At 38.7% G+C, this 11,099-nt stretch overlaps 1 protein-coding gene across 1 annotated transcript in view; it reads left to right on the top strand.

Annotated features, from left to right (window-relative positions):
* TMEM64 (transmembrane protein 64) overlaps window positions 1–11,099 on the top strand; it is a 66,580-nt gene that overhangs the window by 21,933 nt on the left and 33,548 nt on the right. The gene's annotated exons all lie outside the window — the stretch shown is intronic.

Here is an 11,099-nt window from a genome sequence, read left to right as displayed (position 1 = left end):
GGAGGGGGAGACGAACCATGAGAGACTATGGACTCTGAGAAACAAACTGAGGGTTTTGGGAGGGGGGTAGGGGGATGGGTTAGCCTGGTGATGGGTATTAAAGAGGGCACATACCGAATGGAGCACTGGGTGTTATATGCAAACAATGAATCATGGAACACTACATCAAGAACTTATGATGTAATAATGTATGGTGACTAGCATAATATAATAAAATTTTTAAAAAAAGAAAACAGGAAAAAAAATAAAACTGCCTCATTCTTTGTGGAACCAGAATCCATATTAACTAAATGGGTTCTAAACAATCAAAAGTATTACAATTATCTAAATGATTTCTGAGGAGGGTAAATGACACATAGATTATGTTAATGATTTAAATATCTGCCTATATTTGAAATAAAATAGCTATTAAATTTACTATTTTTCCTTTGATAAAAGGCAAATAATGTTCTTCATTGAGCTTTTGTCATTATAGTTCATTTGCTTCATTCTAAAAGCATTCTTATTTTCTTTCCAGTTTTAAAACTTTTTGATATGTATATTAATCAGGGGAGGAAGAAAATTATATGAATGGCTTAACATTACTCAGTTAAAAATAAATTCTTTATTTTCCTAAACTTAAAAATACTATCTCATGATTACTATGGCTTGCTGTCTTTAAGCTGTGATTAAAATTATGACAAAACATTTTGTTTCCAGGTAAAAGTGTTGCAGATATGAGCTGAGTATATCCACATAACTGGGCAGGTATATTGACAATGCAGCCAACATGAGCACATCAAAAAAAAAAAGTCACTGAAATGTTTGTGACTCAGAGCACATTTGAACAATTCCTATTTAACATGTCATGTGATAGCTCTTCAGAGTCATGTACTTATTACTGTCACTCAAAATAATGACAATAAATGTATCCCAATATTTTGACCCTATAAATTATAAATATTATAAATTAATGTTGAATAATATCATATATATAATTATATAATAATAATAAATTAATGTTGAATATTTGTTCATCTTGGATTTTCTTTTTTGTGCTTCTTGGGATTTTGATTATCCCACAGTAGAATTATTACGTAATTTTGTAAAAAGATTTCTTTGTAGCAAATTCTTCATAGAGAAAATACAGAGAACTCAAAATAAATTCTCAACAGATTTCAGATATGGATTATATGTTCTAATTTTAGGGAACAGAAAGTACCAACTAAATTTGCCCTTCACCCACAGAACGTATGAATTGACTAAATGAGATGCTAATTATATGAATAAGGTAGAGATGGAAAGTCTGAGAACGAAATCCTCCAAGTATTATATTGAAAAGTATCTGTTTAATTCATATATTACAACCCTTTTCAAGATAAGTAAATTTACCTCTCGACTTCATTAAATTCACATTCAAATTTATAAATTTTTCACATTATTATATTGCAAAGCCCAAACTATCTTAGATTCTTAATAAGAAAATACTGTTATGGCCAAAATAAATAATTTAAATGATATTTACTTTTATGTAGTGAATTGATTCATTTCTGAAGTAGGGATCTGTTATGTAAATCCTGTAAGTTAAATCCTATTTGCCCATTGAATTCTAGTCTGTATCTGGAATTATTCTTTGGGAAAATGTACACCACAATCTAGTTTAGCTGTGATACTGCAGGGACATTTCCATAATAACAATGTAGCCTTTTCTCTAGTGACCCACCCATCTCCTGGGAAGTTCATGTATTTTATTCAGTACCATCTGGCTTCCTCCTGTTTGGATAGTCCCAGGGTTTGAGTACAAAGTAACAGCTAACAGTTTTTGAGCACCTACTGAGTGTCAGGCAGAATTCTAAGCACTTCACAGGGATAATCAAAACCTGTGAGGTAGAATTTATTAGCCCCTTTACAGATGAAGAAACTGAAGAGCACAGAGCTCTCAGGGCTAGGAAGTGCTTGAGGACACAGTTTGATTCCAGAGCTGAGATTAGGACCAACAATACACTATATTGCCTTATTTTCTAGACTAGACCTTCTCAATCATGGATGCGTTGTAAGTGTGCTCAGACATGGATCCTCTCAGCCCGTGGGGTTGCCAGACAGGACCTGTAGCCCAACTCACCAGTCTGTTCCATGGTTGTGAGCAGCTTCATCCACTCAGACCAGTGTGCTACACAAAGATGATTGTTTTCTAGATAAGCCATAGTGTGAAAATATTTGACAAGCACATTGCCCTAGAACAAAGTACACATTTAGAGATAAATATATGAACTGTGTTTCCTAACTTGTAACTGACTTATAACTGACTTTAAAATAAATGTTCAGATTCAGCTATCTCTTGACAAGAAGTAGCATGTATACCTTACATAATTCTACTTTATGTTGCTTCTTATTCAACTATTACAGATGAAAAAAGGTTTGAGAACAAAGGCTAATCATTTCTTCCATTGATATTTTGTTACAATTCATATTAATTGTTCTTCCCTGTACTTTAGACAACATTGGCCCTGACTAGAGTTACCATGAAGTCTTAACATCATTAAAACTGACTTTATTTAATTATTATTGATAATTCATTTTTGACTGTTTATTTGGGCTGCCTGCTTCCCAATTGAATCGAATTGGCAAATATTTCACCTTGAACGTTGAGGTACCACAAACACATAGGAGTGCATAAGGTTAATAAGGGAATGCTTTCTGAAGAAGGGAGGTCTGCAGGTTTAAAAAAATATATGATGGAGAAAATAGGTATGCTCTTGCATAGCAGCCCTTGTGTAGCACTAAAGTGACTTTGGAGACTTCACATCACTTCAGTACCAGAATGAAATAAAGACAAAATAGTTGAGAGTCCCTGGGCACCTCAGAAACAGCTCAGAATGAACCCAACTGGTAATCCCAGCTGGCTTAAATCAGAGTGGAGACAAACACTTGCACTCATATGTGTTCATTGTGTTTAAAGCGATTTGTTCACAATCCATTAATCATGGAAGCTCATCTGGAAGTGTGGTTTGTGGTCTTCCAGATTTTACCTCAATAGAAGTTTTCAGGTAAAGATAAACATGTTGAAGGGCACCTGGGTGGCTCAGTCGGTTAAGCGGCTGCCTTCGGCTCAGGTCATGATCCCAGGGTCCTGGGATCGAGCCCCACGTCGGGCTCCCTGCTCGGTGGAGAGTCTGCTTCTCCCTCTCCCTCTGCCTGCCTCTCTGCCTACTTGTGCTCTCTCTCTCTCTGTCAAATAAATAAATAAAATCTTAAAAAAAAAAAAAAAAGATAAACATGTTGCAGATGAGTCAAAGAGGGAAAAAAAGTCATTTCCTCTTGATTGCAATAAGCCAGAGAATGATTGCCCGCTTACAACATGTCCGGTCCTGTTTAGTACCTTGGTGGGGTCCATCTTCGGAGCTTTGACCATTTGCATATGGTCTGGATGACTGATTCCATGTGAAATACCAGGGAGGAGGAAGTAAAGATGGCTTTGAAGTTGTAAGCCTCACTAACTCAATGGTAATGGGCCATTGTCAAGGAAAGTATCACCAGGAAGAGGAGCTGGTCGGGTGTGTTTGGGGCGGAGATGATGATGAATTCTTTGGAGCACCTGTAGATCTGAAGGAACCAGGAGGAGATTCAAGTGGCAATTTCATGTAAGCAATTGAAAATATTTGCCTGGGATCATGTGGAAAGATTAGGACTAGAAGTTTTGAATTAGGAGACATCTACTCATAACCTTAGGGGTGAAAGAGGCCTTCTCTCCAAGAAAGAAAGGATAAAGATCAGCTAAAGAGCCTCATCACATACTGGGATAACCGATTACACAGGAGGAGAAAGGCTGGTGGCAAAGGCCTCTCTGATGTTCCTGAACACACCCAACATAGCCCGCTTTCAACCTCAGCCTGGAATACTCTTCCCACAGAGGTAGAAGTGCTTCCTATGTGCTCCCATAATACTCTGTTTCTGATGCTACATTCAACCATAGACTATGACAGTCACCTGTTCAGGTTCCTGTCTTACCTGCTACACAGTAAATATTCATTGAATGAATGAACTGGACATATAGAATGGAAAGACACTGTGCTCAGGCCACATGTCAGCACTCGAGATCTTGGCGTTTTCATAAACTAGTCAGATGATGTGTTATTTCAAGGAAAATATAACCGAATGCCCATTGTCTGTCAGCCATTCTCAGAACAAAGGCCAAACATTTTAAAACAATGTCAACAGGACTCTCCCTTTCTTGGCTCTGGTTTTCTAGGTACTCATCTTCAGGCAGGCTTTCCCTAAGTAACAGCAAAGTCAACATTCACTCCTCTGAAATGACTCTGTCCCTGCTGGGGTCACTTGCCCACCCCTGTGAGTCTAGAGCAGGTGGAGCCCCTGATGGACCACCCAGGGGAGAGGCGGGGACAGTTTTGAAAGTAGGGTGTGGTATGGGGGCAGAAACAATACCAAGTAACAGAAGTCCATGCTAGAAATCCTACAAAGGCCATCAAGTGAAACAACAGGAGGGGGCAGATGGGAAAGGGAGCAAATTCATTCTCCCCCCTCCTCTATCTTACTGCCAAAATTACAGTGTGAGAGAAGGATGCTAGCCCCGGGATTGCCTTTGCCTTGTGTGTTTTTTTTTTTTTTTAAGATTTTATTTATTTATTTGACAGAGAGAGACACAGTGAGAGAGGGAACACAGCAGGGGGGAGTGGGGGAGGGAGAAGCAGGGGGAGTGGGGGAGGGAGAAGCAGGCTTCCTGCCGAGCAGGGAGCCCAACGTGGGGCTTGATGTGGGGCTCGATGTGGGGCTCGATGTGGGGCTCAATCCCAGGACCCTGGGACCATGACCTGAGCCGAAGGCAGATGCTTAACGACTGAGCCACCCTGGCGCCCCTCCTTTGCCTTGTGTCTGAGGTTATGTAGATGAAGGAGAGTTAAAAAAGCATCAGCTGACAATAAAGTCACTTGTTGGCATTAGAACATTGAGCCTCAGTGTTTGTTTTTATTTAAATCTTGCCCTTGGTTTGATGTGAAAATATAAAATATGAAAATCTTGTGCAAACTTTAAAAAGGACTTTCAAGTCCTAAATAAATATTTTATATATTATATATAAATATTAATATATTTATAATGATACAGGTATAGCATGGGCTTTGTAAATAGACCCAGGTTCCAACCCTGCTCTACCATTTGCTCTCTGTGTGAAGCTGAAACAGACGACTTAAACTTTTATATCTCATTCTCTTTGGTACTTACCTTAGGGGTTAAATGAGAGAATGCACATGAAAAGCATTTAGCACTTTCCCAGCACAACAGTCAAAACTAGTAGGTATTATTGGCATTATTGTTGTGGCTTAAGGATGTTTTTTTATGATGGTAAAAATGCATAACATGAAATGTGCCACTTTAACCACTTTCTAGTCATGCAGTTAAGTGGCAGTAAATACAGTCACATTGTTGGGCAAACATTACCATGCATCTTGAAAACTTTTTAGGGGCGCCTGGGTGGCTCAGTCGTTTAGCATCTGCCTTCGGCTTGTGTCATGGTCCCGGGGTCCTGGGATCGAGCCCCGCATCGGGCTCCCTGCTCAGCAGGAAGCCTGCTTCTCTCTCTCCCCCTCCCCCCCGCTTGTGTTCCCTCTCTCACTGTGTCTCTCTCTGTCAAATAAATAAAATCTTAAAAAAAAAAAACAAAAAACCTTTTTAATCTTCCCAAACTGAAACTGTACCCATTAAACAATAACTTTCCATTTCTCTCTCTCCTCCAGACTTTGATCACCACCATCCTACTTTCTAAGTTTGCCTATCCTGTGTACATCATGTAAGTGGAATCATACAACATTGTCTTTTCGTGTCTGGCTTATTAAAAAAAATGATAGTAAAAGCGAAACCTACACTTTTTAGTCATTGATTCCCGGGGTTCCTGTACTACATGAGCCACATTCAAAAGGCCTAAATTCCACTAACCTCTTGCTAGTATTTACTAATTGCAGGCCCAGTCTCAGTAGAAGAAAAACAATCTCTACAGTGCATCGTAATGCTCGATCTATCTCCACGAGCATCACGGAAGCAGCATTCCTTTCAGACACTATAAAATCTGAAAATATTTCTTTCTTTTTTTTTTTTTTAAAGATTTTATTTATTTATTTGACAGAGATAGACACAGCGAGAGAGGGAATACAAGCAGGGGGAGAGGGAGAGGGAGAAGCAGGCTTCCTGCGGAGCAGGGAGCCCGATGCGGGGCTCGATCCCAGGACTCTGGGATCATGACCTGAACCGAAGGCAGACGCTTAACGACTGAGCCACCCAGGCACCCCTGAAAATATTTCTAACAGGGAGCTCAAGAGCTTTGGTGCTTTAATTGTAGCTGAGCTGAAAAGTTTTCAGCCTGCGTATTGCAGCTTTTTCGCCATCAGCCTCTCGTCTCCTCTCCCGAAGTGACTGTAAATTTGCAGTCAGTAAGCAAAGTAGATGGTAATGAGATATAAATATTCATTACTAAAAAATGAGGGCCTAAATCAAGAGATAAGATTAATTATTCAGAAAAAGCTCTATTTTAAAATTTTCTCTCACAGATGTGTAGCAATTACGCAACCTGTTTCTTTTTATCATGGATATGAGTTCATGGAGCGTTTCCCTGCCTGGCAAGTCTGCATTCCTTTCTGTACAATGATGCCAATTCCTAGTTCCTGGACAAAAAATAAGAACTGCTAAACCCATAACCATCAAGGACGAAGCAAGTAGTTTCTGTAGCGACCAGTTACCCACATGAAATCTCTTAGGGTTCCACTCTTTACTCCGATGACTTGTCCGTGCAAATGCGGTTTTATCAGTCAAGTGGAACTTCCTAAATCCGCTCTCTGGGAGCAGACTGTTTTTCCTTAGCTCAGCGCTTTCACGCCTGGTCTTTCGGACGCCGGTGACCCAGATTACTACAACCATTACTACGAACAACAAATGCCACCTCCAAATGCAATTTCTGCTTTCTTTGTATGATCTTGGGCAAGGAATTATCTCTGAACGTCGGCTGTTTCATCTGTAAAATCGGTAGATAAAGATAGCCTGTGAAGACCCTAGAGCCATGTGTGGCCCGCAGTCAGGAATGCAGGTAAATATTAGATTTGGGAAAGTCTGTGTTGTACTTTTCCAGCACTCTTTCTCCTTGAGACTGTTTCTCATTTCTCTGCCAACAACCATCTCACAGCTTCTAGCTCCGGTATTTGGGAACTGAAATTTCTACCCCATTTGCCCTTCGCTAGCAAGGCCCCTCCAACCTCAGGCTCTCTGCCTAGCAGAATCTAAGACTGCAGGCTGGAAATCACCACCCTTGTGATTTAATTACCTTTATCTCATCTGTACCCTTGGCCCTCAGGACTCTCACTGCGGCTTTGCAGAGCACATTTGACAGCCTCCTATCTCTAGCTTTTAATCTAAACAAAACGCCAATGATTCAGACAGACATTTGAAAGGACACTGTGATAATCAAGAGAGATGAAAATTCTGCAACAACAATAGCAACAAAACAAAACAAAACAAAACCCCATGTTTACATTTTATGTTAATTCTGGGCTCTTTGTTAGAAAAGGTGATGCTATGTTTGGCATATACTTCTGTTTCTTTGAACAATTATGGTGGTATTTATTGGGTGCTTCCTACAGCCTAGGCACTGTGCTACACACCTCGCATATATTATTTCATTTAATCCACCCAGTAATCCTAGAAGGTAGGTGCGGCGCATCCTCATTTTATAGATACAAAAACACAAAGGCTTAGAAAGGTTAAGTAACTTGCCTAACTTCACACAGTAAGTGGCAGGGCTGGATCAAACCAGGCCAACCCGAGAACCAGTGGTCTGGCCACCATGCTAGAATATTCAGCGGTATGTACAAATGCAGGTCCTCACTTCAGAAAAGGTAATACTGAGTTACGCCTTTAAACTGGGAAGCCCCTGGAAGGCTTAAATGATGGATTACTGCATTTAAATGATTTACTTCACTTTTCCTCCCCTTTTATCTTCTTTGTTTTTCTTCTATTGAGGTCCTTAGGTTTAATTTTTTTTTTTTTAAACTAAAAGCCATCTGTTCTCTGTTCCTTGCAGTAGGAAACATAAAGCTTCAAGAGGGTCATACAACTGTACATGTTTGAAATTCCTTGTCAACATAACATGCTGAATTCATCCAAGAGCAAATGGTGACCTCGGGGACTCCTGTGGTTGGAATTTTTCTTATTTAATCAAAATAGTAAGAACATTTGAATAATTTTCTGTGAAGGTGTGCCTGTAAACTAAGAATTAGGAATGCTCTCTATCCAAGTAGGAAAAAAATAGTCCCATTTGTAGAATTTATTGTCTATATAAAAAAAAAATATCAGCAATCACTTAGGAGATTTTATGTGGGTGGGTTATAACAGTTGTCTCCAGAGTGGGTCCAGAAGATAGTCCTTAGGGAAGGTTCTATTTCTTCTATTAGAATTTCTACTTTTATTCTTTCTTTTTTGCTTATTATTTTTAGTTTCTATTTTTGTACATACTTTATATATTTTATAAGATATACAATTTGTATTTGAAATCATGTATTATTATGTACATTATATATTATATATTATGCATATCCATATATTTTTATTTTATTTAGTTATGTATATATGAAGCACATGCTCCAAATGTTTTATTGGTTAAATAAGTGATCAAAAAAGTCTGGGGGCGCCTGGGTGGCTCAGTCATTAAGCGTCTGTCTTCGGCTCAGGTCATGATCCCAGGGTCCTGGGATTGAGCCCCACATCAGGCTCCCTGCTCGGCGGGAAGCCTGCTTCTCCTTCTCCCACTCCCCCTGCTTGTGTTCCCTCTCTCGCTGTCTCTCTCTCTGTCAAATAAATAAAAAAATCTAAAAAAAAAAAAAAAAAGTCTGGAGAGCATGTTTTAAAAAACTTCTGAAATTACAAAATATTAGAAATTCTCATGAATTTGAGAGTTAAACTTCCAGCATTTCTAAAATATAATAAGCATTTATTTTTTGTAATCCAAAGAACCAGAACATTTTTTAAAGATACATTATTTTCATAAGAAAGAACTAAATCATAATAAATATACTAGGTGATGAAATTAAAAGGCCATTTGTAGGAGATACTGGCTTCATCTACATGAAAGTATAATGAGGATTAAAAGCCATCACGACATCCTTGGGGCGCTGCAAAATTCTTAATTATTCTCTAGCCTAAATTGTCTCAATTCCTGTAGTCTAAAAACAAAATTATACAGAGTGCCCGTCGTTGGTAAATGATTTTTTTTCCAAGTCATTTGCTTATACTTTCACTGGCCCCCTCTGTCCCGGATGTGACCTCCAAGATCTCCTAGCATCCTGATGGTACCCTACCCTACTTCATTGCTCTTCACTAGTCTCCTCCAAGGCGGTGCTGCATTCACCTCTCTAACAATTGTCTTGCCTTTGGGCATTTGCCGAATCCATTCCCTCTTTATGACAGAAACAGGTTTGCCTGGCAAACCTCTTCCGTCCTTTCGGTCTCAGCTAAAATATTGGTTGCCTCTCCTATGTGTTCTGTGGGATCCTGTACTCTCCTTGCCTTTAACATTGATCACACTGCATGTTTCATGTCTATCTTCCAACCCTAAATCTGTGAGACTCACCTCACATTTCTGGCAGATTGGACTATCTGGTCTCATTTCTCTGGACCCATTTGTCTAGGTGGAGAAATAATGGGGCATGACTGAAGCCTTCGTACTTGCACGATGTGGAAGTTTCTCTCGCCCATAAGTGGCACAGCAGACACTCCCTCATCTGCCAGTTTGTACTTTGGGGGTGCTTTATTAGATCTGTGATCTCGCCAATTATTTCCCACTCTTTTTTTTTTCTTTTCTTCTTCTTGTCCTTTCCTCTTTCTTTAGCTTGTCAGACTGACAGGTTGATCTGCTGATATTTTTAGGTTCTGTTCATATACTTACAGCCTATAGGAAATTAACCTTGGTCTTCTAGGTGGTGTCAGCAAAAACTTAAGCGCTGATCCAGATAGCGGTCAGCTGGGAAATGCTGCTAAGCAGGGGCCAGAGAATGTAGTAGCAGCACAGAAAAGGATCAAACTGATTTTAGATGAGACTAGGCTTAGTGTGCCATTTGACCCTTGATCCACAATCAGGCTTTTAATGCAAATTTTCCCTAATATGGAAAAAGAAGTATGTGTTTCTTTCTCAGTTCCTAATCCTTTCTTTTAATCAAGAAATTCATTTTCTTTATCTTTACATCCACTTGACTCTAGGGCAAGGATGTTAGAAATTACATTGTCAGCAAAATTGTATTTGATGATGAAGGCAAAAACATTGCTGAATTATTTGAAATTCTGTTTTGTTTATGTCCTAATTAAAATATGACCTTGTCACTGTTTAATGGTAATAGACGGTGTATTATAACCATTCCTCAGCTGTTTTTCTGGATCATGAGTTCAGATTTATGTTATATGCCCATTAGTTGATTTGGAAAGTGTTTTACTTAACTTTTCATTGTGCTGAATATTTCTTTTGTGGATCTGAATTGCAGATTTGCTCAACCCCCCTCTCTCCCAAGGCTAACTTAAGCAAAATAGACAGATGGTCCTCAAATAGGCCCCATTCTCAAGAGTTATCTCTACAGTAATTTTTTGTTGCCTCTAGTGATATTGCTTACTTTAATATCTTCTCAAGACTGTGCCTTACAAAGAACAGCAAATTAATTTGTCAGTTTCTTAGTGTCCAAAGCTTTCTTTTAGATCTTTAAGAAATAGGGAAAATTATTTTAAGTGGCTAGAAGTTAAAGTGTGAAATTCTTATTTCAGGATATTATTTGCCTTTTCATGGTTGAATACATGATGAAGTAAGCACCTAAGGCTCACATTATTATAGTTATCACAGTAATTATCAATAATATATTCCAACTAAAAGTGGAAATGATTGATTGGGAGACCATGTATATGGAGAAAAATGATCTGTTACTAATCATAAACTAAGAACACCCTGAACTGGATTGATGTATTAAGTTTATCTTTTCAAAAATATAGTGACTTAGTTATCTGGTTTGTTTGAGGAGTGAGGTCACATAATCATTAAAAAAAAAATTGAATTAGTTCCTTTTTAAAAATATTATATTCGCTGG

The sequence above is a fragment of the Leptonychotes weddellii genome, chromosome 4 (assembly GCF_054177405.1).
Source record: "Leptonychotes weddellii isolate Sample4059 chromosome 4, ASM5417740v2, whole genome shotgun sequence".
NCBI lineage: Eukaryota > Metazoa > Chordata > Mammalia > Carnivora > Phocidae > Leptonychotes > Leptonychotes weddellii.
This window is presented reverse-complemented; position numbering and strand designations above follow the sequence as displayed.